We start from the raw sequence: 25,484 nt of genomic DNA on the forward strand, positions 1-25,484 counted from the left end.
CTACGGTTTGAACTGACGCAGTTTAAGAGGAGCAGCATTTTTACCCTCATTGTAGGATCCAGGAAATAAATAAGGAAAGAGTTTCCTCAGTGAATGTGTCAGTGAAAGTGTCGAGATCAGACATATCATCAGCATTGTAAAAGCTCACCTGTCCTCCTTCATAGTTCAAGAAAACTCCGATGGTCCTGGGCTTCACACTCGGGGTCAGCAGAACATCAGCTCTATATTCATTCCCATTTCTCAGACGCACAGCCCAATATCCATGTTCTGGCCCCAGTGTTATCTGTCCCTTCCAATTAACTGACTCTCTGGCCACACCCACGTCCCACGTAGCCTTGTCGCCGACCTCCACCTCCCAGTAGTGTTTCCCTGATGTGAATCCCTGTGACCCCAGGACACAAAGACACATATTGAATCTCTCCGGGTTATCAGGAAGCAGTAATCTTCTGTTACTGGGTCTCACACTCGTCCGGTCCTCAGACTGGATGAGTCTACAATGCGCTGTGTTTGGGTCCAGGGTCAGTGAGGCTGGGACTGGGGAAATAAATATGACACAATGTTAAATATTTTAGACATAGGAAGGTGGAAGGACACAGGTTAATATCTCGTGCCTGTAGAACTGGACTCGGCACCCAGTCTATAATTTCTGTATCAATAAATACTACAGACTGGGTACAGTGTAGTTAGATATATTCCCAGACTCCAGTATGTACAGTGAACAGATATTACAGACTGGGTACAGTGTACAGTTAGATATATTCCCAGACTCGTGTGTACAGTGAACAGATATTACAGCCTGGGTACAGTGTACAGTTATATATTCCCAGACTCCAGTGTGTACAGTGAACAGATATACAGACCGGGTACAGTGTACAGTTACATATTCCCAGACTCCAGTGTGTACAATGAACAGATATTACAGACTGGGTACAGTGTACAGTTAGATATATACCCAGACTCCAGTATGTACAGTGAACAGATATTACAGACCGGGTACAGTGTACAGTTAGATATATTCCCAGAGTCCAGTATGTACAATGAACAGATATTACAGACTGGGTACAGTGTACAGTTAGATATTTTCCCAGACTCCAGTGTGTACAGTGAACAGATATTACAGACTGGGTACAGTGTACAGTTAGATATATTCCCAGACTCCAGTATGTACAGTGAGCAGATATTACAGACTGGGTACAGTGTACAGTTAGATAAATTCCTAGACTCCAGTGTGTACAGTGAACGGATATTACAGACTGGGTACAGTGTACAGTTAGATATATTCCTAGACTCCAGTATCTACAATGAACAGATATTACAGGGTCCCAGTCTGATCACTATCCAGTGAGTCCTGGGTCAGAGAGGAACACAATCAGCCCAGGGTCCCAGTCTGATCACTGTCCAGTGAATCCTGCGTCAGAGAGGAACAAGGAGGCAGCAGACCTGAGCGGGACCTGAGCTGGGAGCAACTCAACACAGGCAGAATTTGAAAGTGTGACGTCAGAGTAAAAAACCTAAAGTGACATCAGCACAAGGCAAGGAGCTGATTGGTGAGTGTTTTTTTTAAGTTCTAAGTTTATTTCTGCTATGTTCATTAATAATCTATTAATTAGAGGCCTGGCATGGCACCTCAGTCCCGTGGAATGCACATCTTGTGCCATGTGGGAAATCCCGTATGCATCCAGTGTCCTGGACAACCACATGTGCAGGAAGTGTCGTTGGCTGGAGGAGGTCCAGCTACGGGTTTCAGAGCTTGAGCAGCAGCTGGCGTCACTGCAGTACATCTGTGAGTCTGAGAGCTACGTGGATAGCACGTTTCAGGATTTGGTCACCCCACAGCTTAAACGTGTGCAGGCAGCGAGGAAATGGGTGACCACCAGACAGAAGAGGAGGAGCAGGTAGTGCAGGAGACCCTTGAGTGCATCTCGCTCTCCGACCGGTATATACTGGCGAGGGCGATAGTTCCTCTGGAGAGTACAGCCAGAGCCAAGTCCACGACACCACGGCTGGCTCAGCTGTGTGTGGGGTTGGTGTGGTGGAGGGGATTCAATCGTTCAGGGAACCGACAGGTGTTTCGGCGGCTGCAGACGTGATTCTAGGATGGTATGTTGCCTCCCTGGTGCCAGGGTCAAGAATGTCACTGAGCGGCTGCAGAACATTGAGAGGGACAGTGACCAGCCACAGGTCATGGTTCATATTGGTACCAACGACATAGGTAGAAAGAGGGTTGAGGTCCTGCAGGCTGCTTTTAGGGAGCTGGGAAAGAGATTAAAAAGCAGGACCTCAAAAGGTAGTAATCTCCAGATTACTCCCAGTGCCATGCACGAGTGTGTATAGAAATAGGAAGATTGAGCAGATGAATGCGTGGCTGGAGAGATGGTGCAGGAGGGAGGACTTTAGATTCCTGGGACATTGGAACTGGTTCTGGGGGAGTTGGGATCGTACAGGCCGGATGGGTTGCACCTCAACAGAGCCGTGACCAATATCCTCTTGGAGGATTTGCTCGTGCTGTTGGGGAGAGTTTAAACTAATTTGGCAGGGTGGTGGGCACCAGATTGTAGCATTAGAAAGGAGAAACCAGGTGCACAAAAGTGTGGGAGATACAGATAGCACTAGAGTAAGAGATAGTATGGTATTCGGTGTGTTCAGACTAAGAGAGAATACAAGAAAGTCTAAGAAAGGATTACAGTGCATGATGTAACTGCATGAAGTGTGGTAAATAAGATTGGTGAGCTGCAGGTGCAAATGGCCACATGAAAATATGATGTCATGGCGATAACGGAGGCCTGGCTCAGAAAAGGGCAGGATTGGGTATTAAATACTCCTGGATATAATGCGTTCAGGAAAGATAGGGTAGGAAAGAAAGGAGGTAGGGTGGCAGTATCGGTTAAGGGGAATATTAAAGTCCTGGAGAGGGAGGATATCCTGGAGGGGTCAAGGACAGAATCTATGTGGTTAGAGTTGAGAAACAACAGATGTGTCATTACACTACAGGTAGACTACCTTTTATCTGAACTTCCGAAAACCGAAACCCTCTAAAAACCGAAGGTTTTTTCGTTCAGCGTAAGTCGTGCGCACGACATGACCAGAGTGGCGCACCACCCCCCGCGGACCCACCCGCGGACCCCCGCCGACCCCACCGCCGACCCCGACCCCCGCCGACCCCCCCGCGGACCCCCGCCGACCCCGACCCCCGCCGACTTACGCTGAGCAGAGGGTCAGCGTAAGTCGTGCGCACGAACCCCCGCCGACCCCCCCGCGGAACCACCTGACTCTCTTCCAAAGGCTCGAAAGCAACGAGAGCTCTGAGCCCACGGCGGTGCCGGCCCCTGTTCCGACCGAGCACGACGACCTGTTGGTGGAAATGCGGAACTTCATTGCATTCCAGGCTAGCAGCAACGGACAAGCCATGACTGCGGACCTCCCCGCGGACCCCGTCCCCCGCCTACCCGCCCGTGGACCCCTGCCGACCCCGACCCCCAACGACCCCCCCCCGCGGACCCCCCCGCGGACCCCCGCCGACGTGGACCCCCGCCGACCCCGAACCCCGCGGACCCCCGCCGACCCCCCCGCGGACACCCGCCGACCCACCTTCCGAAATCTGAAATTTTCCGAAAACCGAAACACAGCTGGTCCCGAGGCTTTCGGATAAAGGACAGTCTACCTGTACTAGGTGTATTCTATAGGCCACCTACTAGTGGGAAGGATACAGAGGAGCAAATTTGCTGGGAAATTACAGAGAGGTGCAAGAAGTATTGAGTAGTGATAATCGGGGACTTCAATTATCCTAATATAGACTGGGATAGTAATAGTGTAAAGGGCAGAGAAGGGGATGAATTTTTGAAGGGTGGTCAGGAGGACTTTCTTGATCAGTACGTTTCCGGCCCAATGAGGAAGGAGGCAATTCTGGATCTGGTTCTGGGGAATGAGGTGGGTCAAGTGGATCAAGTTTCAATGGAGGAACATTTAGGGAACAGTGATCATAGTATCATAAGGCTTGGGTTAGCTATGGAAAAGGACAATGAGCATTCTAGAAAATACTTAACTGGAGGAGGGCCAATTTCAGTGGGTTGATAATGGATCTGGCCTGGGTAAATTGGAATCAAAGATTGGCAGGAAAAATTGTAATCGAACAATGGGCTGCCTTTAAAGAAGAGGTGGTTCGTGTAGAGTCGAGGTACATTCGCACAAGGGGGAAAGGTAGGGCAACCAAAGCCAGATAGAGAGTAAGATAAAGCAGAAAAAAGGGACGTATGACAGATGTCAGGTTGAGAATACAAGCGAGAGCCAGGCTGAATACAGAAAGTTCAGAGGGGATATGAAAAAGGAAATAAGAGGGACAAAGAGTATGAGAGTAGATTGGCAGCTAACATAAAAGGGAATCTAAAAGTCTTCTATAGGCAAGTCAATAGGAAACGGGTTGGAAGAGGAGGGGTGGGGCCGCTTAGAGACCTAAATGGAGACCTACACATGGAGGCAGAGGGCATGGCTGAGGTACTAAATGAGTATTTGCACCTGTCTTTTCCAAGGAAGAAGATGCTGCCAAAGTCATAGTGAAAGAGGAGGTAGTTGAGATACTGGATGGGAAAAAATTAATAAAGAGGAGCTACTAGAAAGGCTGGCTGTACTTAAAGTAGATAAGTCACCAGGACCAGATGGGCTGCATCCTAAGATGCTGAGGGAAGTAAAGTTGGAAATTGCAGAGGTACTGGTCATAATCTTTCAATCCACCTTGGATATGAGGATGGTGCCAGTGGACTGGAGAATTGCAAATGTTACACCCTTGTTCAAAAAATGGTGTAAGGATAAACCCAGCAACTACAGGCCAGTCAGCTTAACCTCGGTGGTGGGGAAGCTTTTAAAAATGATAATCCGGGACAAAATTAACAGTCAGTTGGACAGGTGTGGATTAATTAAGGGAAGCCAGCATGGATTTGTTGAAGGCAAATCGTGTTTAACCAACTTGATTGAATTTTCTGATGAGCTAACAGAGAGGGTTGATGTGGTGTACATGGACATCGAAAAGGCATTTGATAAAGTGCAACATAATAGGCTTGCCAGCAAAATGAAGCCCATGGAATAAAAGGGACAGTGGCAACATGGATACGAAATTGGTTAAGCGACAGGAAACAGAGTGTAGTGCTGAATGGTTGCTTTTCAGACTGGAGGAAGGTACAGTGGTGTTCCCCAGGGGTCGGTACTAAGACCACTGCTTTTCTTGATATATATTAACGATTACAGGTGTACACGGCACTATTTCAAAATCTGCAGATGACACAAAACTTGGAAGTATAGTGAACAATGAGGAGGACAGTGATAAGACTTCAAGAAGACATAAACAGGCTGGTGGAATGGGGGGACCCGTGGCAGCTGAAGTGTAATGCACGAAAGAGTGAAGTGATGCATTTTGGTAGTAAGAACGAGGAGAGGCAATCTAAACTAAAGGATACAATTCTAAAGGGGGTGCAGGAACAGAGAGCCCTGGGGGTATATGTGCACAAATCGCTGAAGGTGGCAGGGCAGGTTCAGAAAGCGTTTAAAAAAGCATACGGGATCCTGGGCTTTATAAATAGAGGCATAGAGTACAAAAGCGAGGAAGTTATGCTGAACCTTTATAAAGCACTGGTTCGGCCACAACTGGAGTGTTGTTTCCAATTCTGGACACCATACTTTAAGAAGGATGTGAAGGCTTTAGAGAGGGTGCAGCAAAGATTTACAAGAATGGTTCCAGGGATGAGAGATTTCAATTATGTGGATAGACTGTAGAAACTGGGGTTGTTCTCCTTAGAGCAGAGAAGATTGAGAGGAGGTATTCAAAATCATGAGTGGTCTAGACAGAGAAGATAGAACAGCAGAACATAAGAAATAGGAAATAACAACAGAAAATGCTGGAAAAACTCAGCAGTCCAGGCAACATCCGTGGAGAGAAAATAGAGTCAACGTTTCGGGTCAAACACTTTGTCAACCCAGTCTTGACAAATGGTTTGACCCGAAACGTTGACTCTATTTTCCCTCCACAGATGTTGCCTGATCTGCTGAGTTTTTCCAGCATTTTCTGTTGTTATTTCGGATTTCCAGCATCTGCAGCATTTTGCTATCATAAGAAATAGGAGCAGGAGTGAGCCATACGGCCCCTCGAGCCTGCTCTGCCATTCAATAGAAAAAAAGACTTACATTTATATTGCGCCTTTCACGACCACCGGACGTCTCAAAGTGCTTTACAGCCAATGAAGTACTTTTTTGGAGTATAGTCACTGTTGTAACATGGCAATAAGATCAAGGCTGATCATTGACCTCAACTCCACTTTCCCGTCCAATTTCCATATCCCTTGATTTCCATAGAATCCAAAAATCTATCTATCTCAGCCTTGAATATACTCAAAGACTCAACATTCACAGTCCTCTGGGGCAGAGAATTCCAAAGATTCACAAACCTCTGAGTGAGGAAATTCCTCCTCATCTCGGTCTTAAATGGCCTACCCCTTATCCTCAGCCTATGCCCCCGAGTTCTAGACACTCCAGCCAGGGGACACAACCTCTCAGCATCTACCCTGTCAATCCCCTTCAGAATCTTGTAAGTTTCAATGATATCACCTCTCATTCTTCTAAACTCAGAGACTATAGGCCCATTCTACACAATATCTCCTCATAGGACAGCCCTCTCATCCCAGGGATCAGTCTAGTGAACCTTCATTGCACCACCTCCAAGGCAAGTATATCCTTCCTTAGATAAGGAGACCAAAACTGTGCACAGTACTCCAGGTGTGGTCTCACCAAGGCCCTGTACAATTGTAGCAAGACCTCCTTACTCTTATACTCCAACCCCCTTACAATAAAGGCCAAGATGCCATTTGCCTTCCTTATTGCTTGCTGTACCTGCATGCTAGCTTTCTGTGATCCTTGAAGTACTCCACTAGTTACAGTCTGCCAACCTGAAAAAGATCGGTTTATCCCCTCTCTGTTTTCTGTCTGTTAACCAATCCTCTATCCATGCTACTATATTACCTCCAACCCCATGAGCACTAATCTTGTGTAATAACCTTTCATGTGGCACCTTATCGAATGCCTTTTGGAAATCCAAATATACTATATCCACTGGTTCCCCTTTATCTACCCTGCTAGTTACATTCTCAAAAAACTCTAATAAATTTGTCAAACACGATTTCCCTTTCATAAAACTATGTTGACTCTGCCTAATTATGTTATGATTTTCTAAGTGCCCTGATACCACTTCCTTAGCAATGGATTCCAGCATTTTCCTGATGACTGATGTCAGGCTAACAGGCCTGTAGTTCCTTGTTTTCTCTCCCCCTCCGATCTTGAATAGCGGTGTTACATTTGCAACCTTCCAATCCACTGGGACTGTTCTAGAATCTAGGGAACTTTGGAAGATCAAAAGGCATCCACTATCTCTTCAGACACCTCTTTTAGAAACCTAGGATGTAGGCCGTCAGGTCCAGGGGATTTGTTGGCTTTTAGTCCCATTAGTATCTCTAATACTTCTTTACTTATATTAATTACGTTAAGTTCCTCATCCTCATTAGACCCTTGGTTCCCCACCATTTTTGGTATGGTTTTTGTGTCTTCTACTCTGAAGACAGGTACAAAATATTTGTTTAACGTTTCTGCTATTTCCATAATATCTCAGCCTCTAAGGGACCAACGGTTCCTTTTGCTGCTCTCTTCCTTTCTACATACTTGTAGAAGCTCTTACATTCTACTTTTATATTTCTTGCTAGTTTTCTCTCATTCTATTTTTTTCCTTTAAATCAAATTTTTGGTCATCCTTTGCTGGTTTCTGAAACTCTCCCAATCCTCATAGAAAATAACTGTTCCCATTGGCGGAGGTTCGAGAACCAGGGGACACAGAATTAAGGTGTCTGGCTGAAGGTCCAAAGGCAACATGAGGGAAAACTTTTTTATGCAACGAGTGGTTAGGATCTGGAATGCACTGCCTGAAAGGGTGGTGGAGGCAGATTCAATCGTGGCTTTCAAAAGGGAATTAGATATATACCTGAAGGAAATATATTGCAGGTCTATGGAGAAATGGCGGGGGAGTGGGACTAGCTGAAGTGCTCTTGCAGAGAGCTGGCATGGACGCGACGGGCTGAATGGCCTCCTACTGTGCTTTAACCATTCTATGATTCTAACACCATCAGCTCGATCTCCCAGTCTGATCACTGTGTTCCTCTCTGACCCAGGACTCACTGGACAGTGGTCAGACTAGGGCCCCTGGCTGATTGTGTTCCTCTCTGACCCAGGACTCACTGGACAGTGATCAGACTGGGACCCCTCGCTGATTGTCCAGTGAGTCCTGTTTCAGAGGAACACAATCAGCGAGGGGTCCCAGTCTGATCACTGTCCAGTGAGTCCTGGGTCAGAGAGGAACACATTTAGGCAAGGGGTCCCAGTCTGATCACTCTCCAGTGAGTCCTGGGTCAGAGAGGAACACAATTAGCCAGGAGTCCCAGTCTGAACACTGTCCCGTGAGCTCTATTGGAAAGTGTGAGTGTCTGGATGTCAAATAAGATGGTGTTCTGATGTCCTCATGCTTGAATCGCTCAATATAAGATCCCACATATATAATGGCCCCTTGAGTGAGGCCCCAGAGACTGCTGCCCCAGTGATCTGTACCCAGCAGCAGGCAGCACCTCCAGGAGAGGAGGAAGAGAGCAGGACACTACAGAAAGTGGACACAAAGCTGTGGAGTTTCTTACCTGGAGCGATGATCTGTTTCATTTCCTTCCACATTGTGTAGAGTAACGGGCCTGGAAACACTGTGTATTTCAGGCTTGCAGACACCAGGATCTCTTTACCTTCGCCTTTCTCTGCATCTTCACCTTCCTCACCTTTTTCCAGATACCTGTTTGAATGAAATTGATTCAGTCACTCACTGCAGGATACAAACTGTGATCACAGTGTCAGACCGTGTGTGGGTTTGGATTGGATACTCACCTTTCTCTCAATCATTTCAGTTCCTGCAGGACAGAGAATCAGAAATATTTTAATAAATATACGGAACTGTTTAGATTTTACATTTTAATAATGTATAATCAGTGGTTTTAGTAAAATGTGAAGGGATCTGGGTGGAGTTTCACTGACGGGCTCCAGTGATGTGAAACCACGTCAGTTACCCCCGGAATACACTGGACAGGGTTTCCTCTGCTGCTGAAGACTTTGAAGGTTCACTGATCCTTTCCAACATGTCACCGCTCTCAGGGCCAGTACTCTTGAGACTGAACCCGATCATGTCACTGCTCTCAGAGCCAGCACCCATGGGACTGAACCCCAACATATCACTGCTCTCAGGGCCAGTACCCATGGAACTGAACCCCAACATTTCACTACTCTCAGCGCTAGCAGACACGGAACTGAAACCCAACCTCTCACTGCTCTCAGGGCCAGTACCCATGGGACTGCACCCCAACATTTCACTGCTCTCAGGGCTAGCACCCATGGGACTGCACCCCAACATATCACTGCTCTCAGAGAGAGCACCCATGGGACTGAACCCCAACATGTCACTGCTCTCAGGGCCAGTACCCATGCGACTTAACCCCAGCATGTCACTGCTCTCAGAGGGAGCACCCATGGGACTGAAGCTCAGCATGTCACTGCTCTCAGGGCCAGCGCCCATGGGACCGAACACCAACATGTCCCTGCTCTCAGGACCAGCACCCATGGGACTGAACCCCAACATGTCACTGCTCTCAAGGCTGGCACCATGGGACTGAACCCCAACATGTCACAGCTCTCAGGGCCAGCACCCATGGGACTCTACCCCAACGTGTCACTGCTCTCAGGGCCAGCACCCATGGGACTGTACCCCAACGTGTCACTGCTCTCAGGGCCAGCAGCCATGGGACTGAACCCCAACATGTCACTGCTCTCAGGGCCAGCACCCATGGGACTGAACCCCAACATGTCACTGCTCTCAAGGCCAGCACCCATGGGACTGAACCCCAACATGTCCCTGCTCTCAGGGCCGGCACCCATGGGACTGAACCCCAACATGTCCCTGCTCTCAGGGCCAGTACCCATGGGACTGAACCCCAACATGTCCCTGCTCTCAGGGCCAGTACCAATGGGACTGAACCCCAACATGTCACTGCTCTCAGGGCCAGCACCCATGGGACTGAACCACAACATGTCACTGCTCTCAGGGCCAGCACCCATGGGACTGAACCCCAACATATCACTCATATAAGCACAAGTGAGAAAGGAAGAAATCTAAGTGGAGATAACCTTTTTCCTGAGCAAGAAAATTCTATAACCTATTGGAGATATTCGGATGGTGAGTCGATTGATGATATATTGCTCGATGTTGGTACGCACTGTTTGGCTTGTAATAACAGTGAAAGGTTAGAGTGATAGGACAAGGACAAGATCAATTTCTCTCCCTCACTCAGGTTCTCAGAACCTGGTGCCGGGAAACACAGAGTCACTTTCAGTAGTAATGGTCTGTAACCCTGTAACAGCTGTAAACACAGCTCTGAGTTATACTGCCGACTGCAAACCACAGTCAAGCTGGGGGAACCGAGGACTATGTTCCTGTATTTAAAGATATTGGTCGACTTCTCAGTGTCAGTGAAGTGCTTAATATCTGCAGAGAGTGGACTGTCCTCTCAGCTCTTTACTAACATTGGAAACATGAAGGGGACCAGCAAGAGGTTTAATAAGTTGCCTTCACTCTGGTTCCAGTTACACTGCGGCCAGTGTGAGGTCCTGACAGTCTGGGACAGTCTGCTCGACACTGAGAGCTCAATCCTGACTGATACCCGTTTGTCCTCAGTTAAACTGCACATTGTGCATTGTTGTGATGGGGTTTGAGCCCGATTATAAAGTGCTGTTTACACTTACACCAACAGCCTGGGGATTGGGTTATAAAGGGTCACCTTGAGAAAAGAGATACTGTCTCACTGCTCGATGTCTACACAAAGGTTCAGTCTGTTCTCCTCAAGTGACATCAGTTCCTCTTCAATTCTTTCCAAGTTTTTCTCCATTGGTCGCAGATCTTCCTCCTTTTCTCTCTTCAGTTCTTCGATTAAATGTTTCTCTTTGTCTTCAAGATATTGATGGAATTTGGCAAATTGTGTGGAGATGTCTTGCTCCAGGGATCCTGTGAGTTGCTAAGATGGTGAGAGAGATCATTTAAGCAGCGGGTTGTTAAAGGGTGGCAGTGTTTAAAGGTAACAGCAGTAATACTCACACCCAGTTCTGAAATCTTCCCCTCCTGCTGCCGTTTTAATTCACTTTTACTTTTCTTTTCCTCCTCCATGGAATCCAAGGCCGATTTCAGCTGGTCCTAAAAATGGAATCAGATCTCACCATAACCCATTGCAATGTCTGCTGTTTATTCCCAAACTGTGAGGACAGCTATTCAGGCTTTTAACCAGACACTAGTGTTTATGTAGTGTTTTAAATTACTTATGTGAGTCACACAGTTCATTGAAAACTCCTAGAGAAACAATTCCTGTGGGAATTCCAATATTTAAAAGGACCACACTTACTGCCGGGACTCTGAACAGCCACTTAGTGACACTTTAGTAGGACTTCCAATGTTAATCTCAACAGTGGCCTGGCACAGCTTCATGTTAAAGCCCCACATGGTGCTGGTTATCTTATTCCCCGCAATTCACTCAAAATGCTTTCTGAAAAAATGTTTAGCTGCAATATTCCCCTCAGTAACTGAAATTTCTCATTTCCAAAATTAGGTGGAAAACAAATTTAAAAAAAACATAGTTCACAATAACATAGTTACATGTATACATTTACTTCTCTTTTTTTAATCTTTAAATGCATTCATTAACGTTTTTATTTGAAGGCCTCAGCCTCTCCCAAAAGCCTGGGCTTAGAGTTGATATTTTTGCCTGGAGCTTTGATTTGTTCGCTGAATGCAGATCGTGCAGTCTGTGCAAGCGCAGTGAACCCAGTTTCACAGCGAGCATCAATACCGCTCAGCCAGGTCAATGGATGGAATATTTTTCTGCAGCTTCGAGCAGTTTCTGCTTAGCTGTATTTCCAAATGAATTGAAGAACAGCAAGAGGAGAAATTTCAGAAGCTTTATTAAGATCTGCACAGAGCGGGATTAAACTAAGTGGACTTGAACAGAGTGTTTTATTTGGGAATTTGGAAAGAGTGGCAATTCGCAGAAGAGTGGGAAGGAGTTGCTGCTTTTTGCCTACAGTACTTGTATTGCTATGTGATGCAGGTAGATAGTTAATTTCAGTACAGTTAACTTAATCTGGATCAAGTAAGTAGTCAAGAAACTACACTGAAAACTAATTTATCTAACTACAAATTTAATTAAATAAAACAAGGTCATATCGGGATGGCAGTGCAGGTGGAGTGCCACAACTGCAGCATGTGGGAGGTTGTGGAGAGCATTGTGCTCCTGGACAACCATGTTTGCAGCAAGTGCTTGCATCTTGAGGCACTTCAGCTCAGAGTTTTTGAGCTGGAGTCTGAGGTGCAGACATTGCAGGGCATCAGGGATGGGGAGAGTTACCTGGACACTTTGATCCAGTCACATACCATATGTTAGGTACTGGTACAGGTCGGGTTAGTGGTCAGGGACAGAAGGGTGTGACTGCAACTCAGGCAGGTAAGGTGACCCCAGGTGCAATGCTGGAGGAGCCTCAGCCTTTGACTTTGTCCAACAAATATGAGGTTCTTGCTGCCTGTGTGGATGAGGGAATAGCCTGCACGATAGATGAGCAAGCTCACCATGGCACCACGTTGCAGGAGGCCATTCAAGTGGGGGGACAAGTGGGGGGAGTGAAAGGGAATGTAGCTGTGGTAGGGGACAATATAGTCAGGAGGATAGATACTGTTCTCTGCAGCCGTGACTGAGAGTTCCAGAGGTTGTGTTGCCTGCCAGTGCCAGGATTAAAGACATTTCCTCGTGGCTGGAGAAGAACTTGGAGTGGGAGGGGGAGGATCCAGTTGTCGTGGTCCACGTAGGAACCAACGACATAAGTAGAACTAGGAATGAAGTTCTGCTGAGGGAGTTTGAGGGGCTAGGATCCAAATTAAAAAGCAGAACCTCAAAGGTAATAATCTCTGGATTGTTACCTGAGCCAAGCACAAATTGGCACAGGGACAAACAGATCAGAGGTTTAAATGCGTGGCTCAAAGAGTGGTGTGGGAGGAAGGGGTTTCAGTTGATAGGGCACTGGCACCAGTACTGGGGAAAGAAGGAGCTGTTCCATTGGGACAGGCTACAGTTAAACCGAGCCGGGACCTGTGTCCTGGCGAACTGAATAACAAGGGCAGTAGACTAGGGCTTTAAACTAATGAAGTGGGGGAGGTGTGCTGGGAGGATTCAGGAAAGAGTAAATGTAAAATCAGTGAGAGAAATGTCAAGGCTCTAGAGCAGAGTAGAGTTTTGAGTAAAAATAAGCAGAGTTGGTCAGGAAGGGACAGAGAGAGTAACAAAGGTAATAAGGCATCAGTGACTAAGGAGGCATCAGGGAAAAATAGAAATAAGTCAAAGCTAAAGGCACTATATCTGAATATGCGAAGCATTTGCAACAAAATAGATGAATTAATAGCGCAGATAGAAATTAACAGGTTTGATCTAATCGCCATAATGGAGACATGGTTGCAAAGTGGCCAAGATTGGGAATTATATAGTCCAGGACACTTCACTTTTAGAAGAGATAGGCAAAATGGAAAAGGAGGAGGGACAGCCCTGATAATGAAGGATGGGGTAAAGAAGTAGAGAGAAAGGATTTTAGCTCTGACAATCAAGAAGTAGAATCAGTTTGGCTGGAGCTAAGCAAATGCAAGGGGCAGAAAACATTGATGGGAGTTGTTTAATGTCCCCCAAACATTAGTTGTAATGTAGGGCAGAGTATAAATCAGCAGTTCAAGATGGCGGCTCACCACCACCTCTTCAAGGGCAATTAGGGATGGGCAATAAATGCTGGCCTTGCCAGCGATGCCCAGATCCCATGAATGAATTTAAAAAATGGAAATTAGAGGCTCATATAACAAGTGTAATACAGTTATCATGGGGGTCTTTAATCTCCATATATAGACTGGGCAAACCAAATTTGCAATAATAGTGTGGAGGATTAATTCATGGTATGTATGCAAAATAGTTTTCTAGATCAGTATGTTGAGGGTACCAACTAGGGAACAAGCTATTTTAGATCTAGTATTGTGCAATGAGAAAGGGTTAATTAATAACCTTGTACTAAAGGGGTCTTCAGGGAAGAGTGGACCATAATATGATAGAACTTGATATTGAGTTTGAAAGTGATTTTGCTAAATTTCAAACTAGCGTCTTAAATTTAAGCAAAGCAAACTACATAGGTATGAGGGGTGAGGTGGCTACGGTAGATTGGGAAACTACATTAAAAGGTATGATGATAGACAAACAATGGCTAGCATTTAAAGAATGAATACGTAAATTACAACAAATATACATTCCTTTAAGGCACAAAAACCCCACAGGAAAAGTGGTCCAACCATGGCTAACAAGAGAAGTTAAAGATAGTATTAGATCAAAGGAAGAGGCTTATAATGTTGCCAAAAAGAGTAATACGCCTGACGATTCGGAGGATTTTAGAATTCAGCAAAGGAGGACCAAGAAATTGATAAAGAAAGGGAAAATAGAATCTTTTTATATATATAAAAGGATCGTTCTGTCGGTCTGTCTGTCTGTCTGTGCATCACTCAAAAGTTATAGAACTTACCTACACATATGTTATATCAAAAGAAAGCTTATAAGTAGAGAAGTGTCATAGGTGTATTTACTTTTTGGTCAAACAACAATTGTTCGGACAGTAGACAAAAAACTTTCAAAAAACGGGAAAAAATCCGCTCATTAGCGGTTGACCAATCCTTCCTCTCATTAGCGTTGAGTGATGTGATGGTTGAGGAATCCACGTGCTGCATCATGGGGGGCGTTTCATGGCGTTTGTGGGCGGGGCCTAATCCTTCTAACTGCCGTTCGTGAGGTGAGTGGTGGCCATTACAGACCGGCCGGGCCTGAAGCTCAAAATATTTCTCTTTCTCTCTCTCTCCTTGCCCCCTCTCTCTCTCTCTCGCTCTCTCCCCTTCGTCCCCTCTCTCACTCTCTCTCTCTCCTTCCCCCCCTCTCTCTCTCTCTCCTTCACCCCCTCTCTCTCTCTCTTTCTCTCTCCCGAAGCAGGAGTACACCCTCGCGGCCATCAGGTGCCATTCCCTCCTTCCTCCCCGACCAGCGAGAAGCAAGCTGCGGCTAATCGTGACAGGTGAGGACGGTGTTTGTTGTCCGGTGACTCGGTCGGTTGGAGAGGGGAGGGAGGGACAGAGAGGAAAGCAGGGAGAGACAGGGGAGAGGGAGAGAGAGGGAGAAGGGAGGGAGAGAGAGGGAGGGAGAGAGAGCGGGGAGGGAGAGAGAGCGGGGAGGGAGAGAGAGCGGGGAGGGAGGGGGAGAGAGAGGGGGGGGAGACAGGGGCATGGAGAGAGAGAGGGTGGAGAGAGAGAGGCGATACAGAGAGGGGCAGGGAGAGAGAGAGGGTGAGGGAGGGAAAGAGTGAGGGGGTGAGAGAGGCAGGGAGAGCTCACTTTCATCCTTCCTTCCTTCCTTCGCAGGGGTCTATCGGGCAAGGCCTGAGGTGTTCCTTCCCCCTCTCTCTCTCCAGGCTAATCCCGAACTAAATCCAGCAGTCTCTCTCTCTCTCTCTCTTCCCCCCGTCTCTCTCTTCTCCCCCAGTCTCTCACTCTCTCTCTCTTCCCCCCTGTCTCTCTCTCTCCCCCCAGTCACTCTCTCTCTCTCTTCCCCCATTCTCTCTCTCTCTCACTCCCCCGTCTCTCTCTCTCTCCCCCCCAGTCTCTCTCTCTCCCCCAGTCTCTCTCTCTCTCCCCCCAGTCTCTCTCTCTCGCTCTCTCCCCCAGTCTCTCTCTCTCTCTCGCTCTCCCCCCAGTCTCTCTCTCTCTCCCCATCTCTCTCTCTCTTCCCCCCAGTATCTCTCTCTCTCTCACTTCCCGACTCTCTCCCCCCAGTCTCTCTCTCTCTCCCTCCCCCCAGTCTATCTTTCTCTCCCCACCAAGTCTCTCTCTCTCTCTCTTCCCCCCAGTCTCTCGCTCTCTCTTCCCCCCCAGTCTCTCGATCTCTCTTCCCCCCAGTCTCTCTCTCTCTCTCTCTCCCCCCAGTTTCCCTCTCCCCCCAGTCTCTCTCTCTCTCGCTCCCTCTCTCTCTCTCTCCCCCAGTCTCTCTCTCTCTCTCTCTCTCCCCCCCAGTCTCTCTCTCTCTCTCTCCCCCAGTCTCTCTCTCTCTCTCTCCCCCCCAGTCTCTCTCTCTCCCCCCAGTCTCTCTCTCTCTCTCCCACCCCTCTCTGCTCCCCCCAGTCTCTCTTCTCCCCCAGTCTCTCTCTTCCCCCCAGTCTCTCTCTCCCCCCCAGTCTCTCTCGCTCTCTCTTCCCCCCAGTTGCTCTCTCCCCCGAGTCTCTCTCTCCCCCCCAGTCACTCTCTCCCCCCCAGCCTCTCTCTTCTACCCCCAGTCTCTCTCTCGATCCCCGGGCCTCTCCCCCCCCCCCAGTCTCTCTCTCTTTCCCTCTCTCGCTCTCTTTCCTTCCTACACAGACAGACAAACTCATTTATATATATAAAAATTATTTCTACATTTTTCCTAACAACATGCCCTCAAAAAACGCTCGGCACCGCCGGGCACTCCTGCTAGTATAACAATAAACTAGCGAGAGACATAACAACAGACTGTAAAAGGTTCTATAGGTATGTAAAAAGGTAAAGGTTAACAAAAATAAATGTGTGTCCCTTACAGGCTGAAACAGGATAAATTATAATGGGGAATAAGGAAATGGCTGGGAAATTAAACAAAAACTTTGTGTCTGTTTTCACAGAAGAAGACACAAAAAACTTCCCAGAAATAGTGGAAAATCAAGGCTCTGGCGAGAATGAGTAATTGAAAGAAATTAGTATTAGTAAAAAAATAGTCCTGGAGAAATTATTGGGAGTGAAAGCCAATAAATCCCCTGGACCTGATGGCCTACATCCTAGGGTTTTGAAAGAGGTGCCTATAGAGATAGTGGATGCATTGGTTGTCATTTTCCAAAATTCCATAGATTCTGGAACGGTTTCCATGGATTGGCATGTAGGAAATGTAACCCCACTATTTAAGAAAGGCGGGAGAGAGAAAACAGGAAACTACAGACTAGTTAGCCTGACATCAGTAGTAGGGAAAACGCTAGAATCTATTATTAAGGAAATGGGTACAGGGCACTTTGAAAAGAATATGATTAAGCAGAGTCAACACGGATTTATGAAAGGGAAATCATGTTTGACAAATCTGTTGGTGTTTTTTGAGGTTGTAACTAGCAAAATAGATAAGGGGGAACCAGTGGATGTGGAGTATTTAGATTTTCAGAAGGCATTCGATAAGGTGCCACACAGGAGGTTATTAAACAAAATTAGGGCTCATGGGATTGGGGGTAATATACTAGCATTGATTGAGAATTGGTTAACAGACAGAAAACCGAGAGTAGGAATAAATGGGTCATTTTCAGATTGACAGGCTGTAACTAGTGCAGTACCATAAGGATCAGTGCTTGGGCATCAGCTATTCACAACCTACATCAATGATTTGGATCAGGGGACCAAATGTAATATATCCAAGTCTGCCGATGATACATAACTGGGTGGGAATGTAAGTTGTGAGGAGAAAGCAAGGAGGCTTCAAGGGGAGATAGACAGGCTAAGTGAGTGGGCAAGAACATGGTAAATGGAATATAATGTGGAGCACTCTAAAGTTATCCACTTTGGTAGGAAAAATAGAAAAGCAGAGTATTTTTTAAATGGTGAGAGATTCGGAAATGTTGGTGTTCAGAGGGACTTGGGTGTCCTTGTACACAAATCACTGAAAGTTAACATGCAGGTACAGCAAGCAATTAGTAAAGCATGTGGTATGTTGGCCTTTATTGCAAGAGGATTTGAGTATGAGTCTTACTGCAATTATATAGGGCCCTGGTGAGACCACACCTGGAGTATGGTGTACAGTTTTGGTCTCCTTACCTAAGGAAGGATATACTTGCCATAGAGGGAGTGCAACGAATGTTCTCCAGGCTGGTTCCTGGGTGTTAGATCCGTGTATCTTGATGTTGTGTGTCCTTCAATAATTAGACAAGAGACTGCAGGGAACAATCAACAGGTGTTTACTTGATGAGGGTTACTCTAAAAACTAACTGTACAGATCCCTACTCAGGGTTATATACAGGTGTGGTCACTGCCGGTACTACAGTATACAGGAGCTGTAATAAGTAGTTCTCCCTTAAAAGTACATACATTACAATTCCTCCCCTTTTAGATTAACAGTACCATAACACTCATTTAACATTTAAATATCAAACTAATTAAAATTAACACTTTTAACATGCAAAATTAGCTGAAAATGTCTATTTATAAATTCAGTCTTTGGGGAGGCTTCCTGATCCTTTCTGGATAGCGCCTTTCCCGAGTGTCTTGCTCTTGGTGCGGAGCCAATTCTGGCCCCCTGTTGTCGGTTGGTTCATCAGCTTCCGATGCTACTGTTTCTGAGGTAGATGTGACCTGTACGTCGGGTTCCTCACCAGGTACGTATGGCCGAGACATGGGGTTGACTCGTTCCTGTGACTCTTGGATCTGGTCAGCATGGCATCTCACAATGTTCTACCCAACATCCACTGTGTACATTTGTGGCCCCTGACGTGTGCATATCGTTCCTGGTTGCCATTTCTTTGTTCGGTAGTCGCGGGCCAAGACTGGTTGCCCTACATTGAAGCTCCTTGTCGGCTTCTCATTGATGTGCTGGAATTGCTTACTCTCAACATCTCTTCGTACATTTGTTCTAAGCAAATCCAGACAAGATCTCAACCTTCGGTTAAAGAACATCATGGCCGGGGCCTGGTTGGTGACTGCATGTGTTGCATTTCTGTCGGCTAACGGGAAATTGTCCTCCTTATGCTGCAATGGAATGTTGTCATCGCACATGGCCTTTACTGCCTTTTTAAAGGTTTGTACGAACCTCTCAGCTAATCCATTTGTGGCTGGATGATACAGGGCGGATGTGTAATGCCTTATGCCATTCCTTTTAATAAATCTTCGAAACTCTTCGGACACAAACTGTGGTCCGTTATCAGAGCAAATCTGCTCTAGCAAGCCGTTCCTGGCAAAAATGGTCCATAGGACTGCAGTAGTTTTCTCCGTGGTCGTGGAGGACATTTTGATCATCTCAGGCCATTTCGAGTGCGCATCCACAGCTAATAAAAACATTGAGTCCATGAATGGACCAGCAAAATCAATATGCACCCATTGCCATGGAGATGAGGGCCACTCCCATGGGTGTAGAGGGGCATGTGGTAGTGCATTTTGGACCTTCTGTCATCCTGAGCAGCTCTTTGCCAGGTCCTCGATTTGCTGATCGATCCCCAGCCACCACACATAAGCCCTAGCAAGGCTTTTCATTTTCACCCCTCCCAGATGGCCTTCGTGAAGCTCATTGAGCACTCTCTCCCTTAACTTGAGTGGAATTACCACTTGGGATCCACATATCAAGGTCCCCTGGCATACTGACAGCTGTTCTCTTCTGGATGAGAATGCTGGCAACAGTGAGTCACCATGTGTTGGCCATCCATTCACCGTCAAGTCATATACCCGAGACAGTGTTGGGTCATTTTGGGTCTCCTTCTCTATATCAGCGTTAGTTGCTGGCAAGCGTTCAATTATGGTCGAATAAAATATTTCGACAGGGTCCACTGCTGGTGCTTCCTCCGCAGTAGGCAGTGGCAGGCGTGATAGACCATCAGCGTTTCCATGCTGTTTCGTGCTCTTATACTCGATTTCATATTGGTTCACCCCTAGAAAAAGGGACCATCTTTGTAGCCGTTGCGCAGTCATCACCGGAACACCCTTCTTTGGATTAAAGATGGAGACAAGTGGTTGGTGGTCAGTCAGCAAGGTGAACTTCTGCCCGTGCAGATAGTGGTTGAACTTTTTCACTCCCCACACTAGCCTGAGGGCCTCCCTGTCAATCTGGGCGTAGTTGCGCTCGGCTGATGTTAGTGACCGAGACGCAAAGGCTACTGGCCTCTCCGAGCCATCTGGGAATTTGTGCGACAGCACCGCTCCAATGCCATAGGGTGATGCATCACACGCCAACCGATTTGTTAGTGCTGGGTTGAAATGAGCCAACACCTCTTTTGATGTGATCAATTATTTGCACTTCTGGAAAGCTCGTTTACATTCGTCAATCCACATCCATGGTACCCCCGCTTGCAGTAGGGTGTTCTGTGGGTGTAGTACTGTAGACATATTCAGCAATAACTTATGGTAGTAGTTCACCAGCCCGAGGAACGACCTCAGTTGTGACACATTTTCCGGTGCTGGAGCCTTGACTACTGCCTCAATCTTTTCAGGTGACTTATGTAACCCCTCTTCATCAATAACGTGGCCACAATACGAGATCTGCTTCTGGAAAAACTCGCATTTGTGGCGATTAGCTCAGAGCCCATATTCCTTCAATCTAGTGAGCACCTGCTCCAGGTTGGCGAGGTGATCACTGTCATTTTCGCCCGTGACCAGGATGTCGTCCAAATAACACTGGGTCCCTGGAATCCCTTGCAGGACTTGATCCATTGCCCTTTGCCAAATAACCGGAGCTGATGCTACCCCGAACACCAGCTGGTTGTATTGGTAGAGACCTTTATGAGTGTTGATCGTGAGGTACTGTTTCGAGGCTTCTTCTACCTCCATTTGCAGGTACGCCTGGGCCAGATCAATCTTAGTGAAGTGTTTCCCTCCAGATAGCGAGGCGAAAATATCTTCAATCCGCGGAAGCGGATATTGTAAATTGTGAAGGACTGGGTTCACTGTCACCTTAAAGTCCCCACAGATGCGAACCTTCTTTGGTTCCTCAGGCGCATTACTCAACGACCTCTTCATTACAGGAACGACGGGTGTTGCCCACTCGCTCCAGTCCACTTTGGACAGTACTCCTGAACGTTCCAAACTTTCCAGCTCTGCTTCGACGGCTGGGCGGATCGCATAAGGTACCGGTCTGGCCTTAAAAAAACTTTGGGCTTGCATTTTCCTCTATTTTGATCATCGCTGTTATCCCTTTTAGTCTTCTGAGTCCCTCCTGGAACACTTCTTGTGCATCAGTTAGCATTTTTGACAGTCGTCCAGGTGTGACGTCGTCATCCTTTTTGGCATCTTCAGTCAGTGCTTGTATGGAATGCCAATCTAGCTGTACCTTCCGGATCCATTCACATCCTAGTAGTGGTGGTCCTCCATCTGGCAATACATATAGGTCCATTTTTGGTGTTTCCTTGCGTTATATATAACATTCACCCTTATCTTTCCTTTGGGGTAGACTTTATGCCACGTGTACACCTTCAAGACAATCTCTGTATCTCTCAAGGGTATATGTGAGAATAGCCACTTGTCGTCCCTTCGGTTTATAACTGTTAGGGCTGATCCTGTGTCCAATTCCATTTTCACTTGGACTCCGGCTATCTTGAGCGTGACCCAGATAGTTTGGTGATCCTCCATTTTGATCACATTATGAAGTTTCAGATAACCCAACTCCTTGCTTCTGGAGTTTTTATCACTCTTCTGTTCGTCTGAACTACTCTCCGTCACCTTATGTACCTTCTTGTACTTCTCCTTTGCGGATTTCTTGTTGCTGGTTTTCTTTTCTGACCTGCAGACTCTTGCTATGTGTCCTACTTTTCCGGACTGTCTGCACACTTGGTCCTTGAACCAGCAATCCTTATGGTCATGTGTTGTTCTGCCGCAGCGATAGCACTTCACTGTTCCGTATGACATTTCATTTGTGCCATATTCTTGCGGCCTCCATTGTATCTCTGCCACGCCCCGTGCTGCTGCTTTGTGTGATACTGCCATGCTGAAAGCCTTGTCCAGCGTAAGATCCTTTTCTGATAGAAGCCGTTTCTGGGTTCCTTCACTTTGAAGCCCACACACAAACTTGTCCCTTAAAGTATCTGCTAATCCCTTTCCAAATTGGTAGTGTTTCGATAGCTTGCGCAGTTCCGTTAAAAACTCAGCATTACTTTTATCTTTATGCTGGTTCCTTTTGTGAAACTTAAATCTTTCCGCTATCAGCAGCGGTGTGGGGTCTAAGTGGTCCTGTAGGATTGACATTATGTTTTCAAAATCCTTTTCCACTGGCTTCTCTGGGGTTACTAGGTTTTGCAGTAAGCCATACGTTTCTGCACCCATTGAATTCAACAATACCAGCGCTTTCCTGTCATCTGGCACTTCATTCACCTTGCAGTACACTTCTATGCGTTCGACATATGTCGTCCAATCTTCGACTTCATTGTCGAATGCTGTGACACTGCCACTCTTCGGCATCCCTGGGTGTGGTTAGACTGGCTCAAAATGGCATCTCCCGCGCTCTCCCTTCTTTTCCGCTGTAGCTCAAAATGGCGTCTCCCGCACTCTCCCTTCTTCTCCGCTGCGGCTCAAAATGGCGTCGCCTGCGCTTTCCTTTCTTCCCCGCCTACGCTGCTCGCCCCCTGAACACCGGCTGCGCTCTGCGCATTTTCCTGTGCGTCTCTCTCTCTCGTTGACGCCGCTCAGTCCTGAACAGCGGCTGTGCCCTGTGCGCTCTACCCTCTCTCTTTTCCCGTCGACGCCGCTCGGTCCTGAATACCGGCTGCGCCCTGTGCGCTCTACCCTCTCTCTTCTCCCATCAACGCTGCTCAGCCTTTTTCTGTGCCGCTGGTCGGCTCTAGCCGCCTCTGTCCGGGAAGGGTCTGCGCCGTACCTGTTGCCAGCCCATTTCACTGGAGTCTCCGCTGGATGGTCGACGCCCATGCTTCTGGACTCGGCCTTCTTCTGCAGAGTTGCAGGTAGGTTCGAATCTTCTCATCGCCAATGTTAGATCCGTGTATCTTGATGTTGTGTGTTCTTCAATAATTAGACAAGGGACTGCAGGGAACAATTAACAGGTGTTTACTGGATGAGGGTTACTCTAAAAACTAACTGTACAGATCCCTACTCAGGATTATATACAGGTGTGGTCACTGCCGGTACTACAGTATACAGGAGCTGTAAAAAGTAGTTCTTCCCTTAAAGGTACATACATTACACTGGGATGGGGTGATTGTCCTATGAGGAGAGATTGAGTAGTCTAGGTCTATGTTCTCTAGAGCTTAGAAGAATGAAAAATGATCTCATTGAAATATACAAAATTTTTACACAGCTTGACATAGTAGATGCTGGGTGGATGTTTCCTCCGGCTGGGGAGTCTAGAACCAGGGGTCGCAGTCTCAGAATAAGGCATCATCCATTTAGAACTGAGATGTGGAGAAATTTCTTCACTCAGAGGGTGGTGAATCTTTTGAATTCTCTACCCCAGAGGGCTGTGGAGGCTCAGTCGTTGAGTATATTCAAAACAGAGATAGATAGATTTTTGGATATTAAGGGAATCAAGGGATATGGGGATAGTGCAGGAAAGTGGAGATGAGCTAGAAGATCAGCCCTGATCTTATTGAATGGCGGAGCAGGCTCGAAGGGCCAAATGGCCTCCTGCTCCTATTTATTATGTTCTTATGAAGTTTATATTGAGTAATTTTGTAAACAGCGAATGTGCGTGTGTAAAGGCGAGAGAGTGAGCCACAGATCGAATCCCTGAGATTCCTGAGGCTGGGAGGAAAATGTCTGGCTCACATAGGGTGAGAGGACACTGGGAATACCGGGAATGGTGTGAGCACCTGCCAGGAATATGATTCCCACATAGTTATATATAACAAATATTGTAATGAAACTGGTTCCCTTCAGTTATTTAATCTAATTACTGTAATGAAATCGATTCCCTATTGTTATTTAATGTAAATATTGTAATGAATCTCTTGCCCTGTCGTTATTTTATTTAAATATTGTAATGAAACTGATTCCCATCTCTCCACTCCCTCTATCCCACGCTCCACACCACAGCCTCCAGGGTGAGAGTTGAGGAACATCCCCTCCCGTGTCCCCTAACCTTATACCGTCTCACTGCATCCCGGACCGGCAGGATCCTGTGGTTTGAATGTGCGGGAGAATCTACACAACTGGCACAGATCAGAGTCTCATCCTCCTCACACAACAGCACCAGCTTCTCCTCGTGTTCCTCACTGTGAGACCGCTCCTTCTCCGTGTCCTGGTTCAGCTTCTCACCGTGTTCCTCACAGTGAGATCGCTCCTTCTCCGTGTCCTGGTTCAGCTTCTCACCGTGTTACTCACAGTGAGACCGGCCCTTCTCCGTGTCTCGGTTCAGCTTCTCACCGTGTTCCTCACAGTGAGACCGCTCCTTCTCCATGTCCCGGTTCAGCTTCTCGTCGTGTTCCTCACAGTGAGACCGTTCCTTCTCCGTATCCCGGTTCAGCTTCTCACCATGTTCCTCACAGTGAGATCGCTCCTTCTCCATGTCCCGGTTCAGCTTCTCACCGTGTTCCTCACAGTGAGACCGTTCCTTCTCCGTGTCCCGGTTCAGCTTCTTGCCGTGTTCCTCACAGTGAGACCGTTCCTTTTCCGTGTCCCGGTTCAGCTTCTCACCATGCTCCTCACAGTGAGATCGCTCCTTCTCCATGTCCCGGTTCAGCTTCTCACCGTGTTCCTCACAGTGAGACCGTTCCTTCTCCGTGTCCCGGTTCAGCTTCTCACCGTGTTCCTCACAGTGAGATCGCTCCTTCTCCGTGTCCCGGTTCAGCTTCTCACCGTGTTCCTCACAGTGAGACCGTTCCTTCTCCGTGTCCCGGTTCAGCTTCTCACCGTGTTCCTCACAGTGAGACCGCTCCTTCTCCATGTCCCGGTTCAGCTTCTCCTCGTTTTCCTCACAGTGAGACTGCTCCTTCTCCGTGTCCCGGTTCAGCTTCTCACCGTGTTCCTCACAGTGAGATCGCTCCTTCTCCGTGTCCTGTTTCAGCTTCTCACCGTGTTCCTCACAGTGAGACCGCTCCTTCTCCGTGTCCCGGTTCAGCTTCTCACCACGTTCGTCACAGTGAGACCGCTCCTTCTCCGTGTCCTGGTTCAGCTTCTCACCGTGTCCCTCACAGTGAGACCGGCCCTTCTCCATGTACCGGTTCAGCTTCTCCTCGTGTTCCTCACAGTGAGACCAGCCCTTCTCCGTGTCCCAGTTCAGCTTCTCACCATGTTCCTCAGTGTGAGACCGGCCCATCTCCGTGTCCTGGTTCAGCCAATCACCGTGTTCCTCACAGTGAGACCGACCCTTCTCCAGCTTCAGGTTCAGCTCCAGCTGCCGCGCTTTCTCGGAGAGATTGGCCAGCACCCTATTACTGGTGTAGCTTCCCCCGGGAAGAACCACCTGACATTCTGGGCAGGACACGGACTGCTCCTCGTTTTCCCAACACTTCTGGATACAGGATTTACAGAAGTTGTGATCACAGTCCAGTCGCACCGGCTCCACAAACAGAGACAGGCAGACGGAGCAGGTTAAATCCTCGGTCAGGGTGAAGACCTGTTTACTGACTGCCAT

At 47.4% G+C, this 25,484-nt stretch overlaps 1 pseudogene; it reads right to left on the reverse strand.

The window, feature by feature from the left end:
- LOC147095595 (zinc-binding protein A33-like) lies at positions 1 to 25,484 on the reverse strand (annotated as a pseudogene).

The sequence above is a fragment of the Somniosus microcephalus genome, unplaced genomic scaffold, assembly GCF_052327205.1.
Source record: "Somniosus microcephalus isolate GS21.2 unplaced genomic scaffold, FLI_Smic_1.0 unresolved_chr1, whole genome shotgun sequence".
In the NCBI taxonomy this organism is placed as follows: domain Eukaryota; kingdom Metazoa; phylum Chordata; class Chondrichthyes; order Squaliformes; family Somniosidae; genus Somniosus; species Somniosus microcephalus.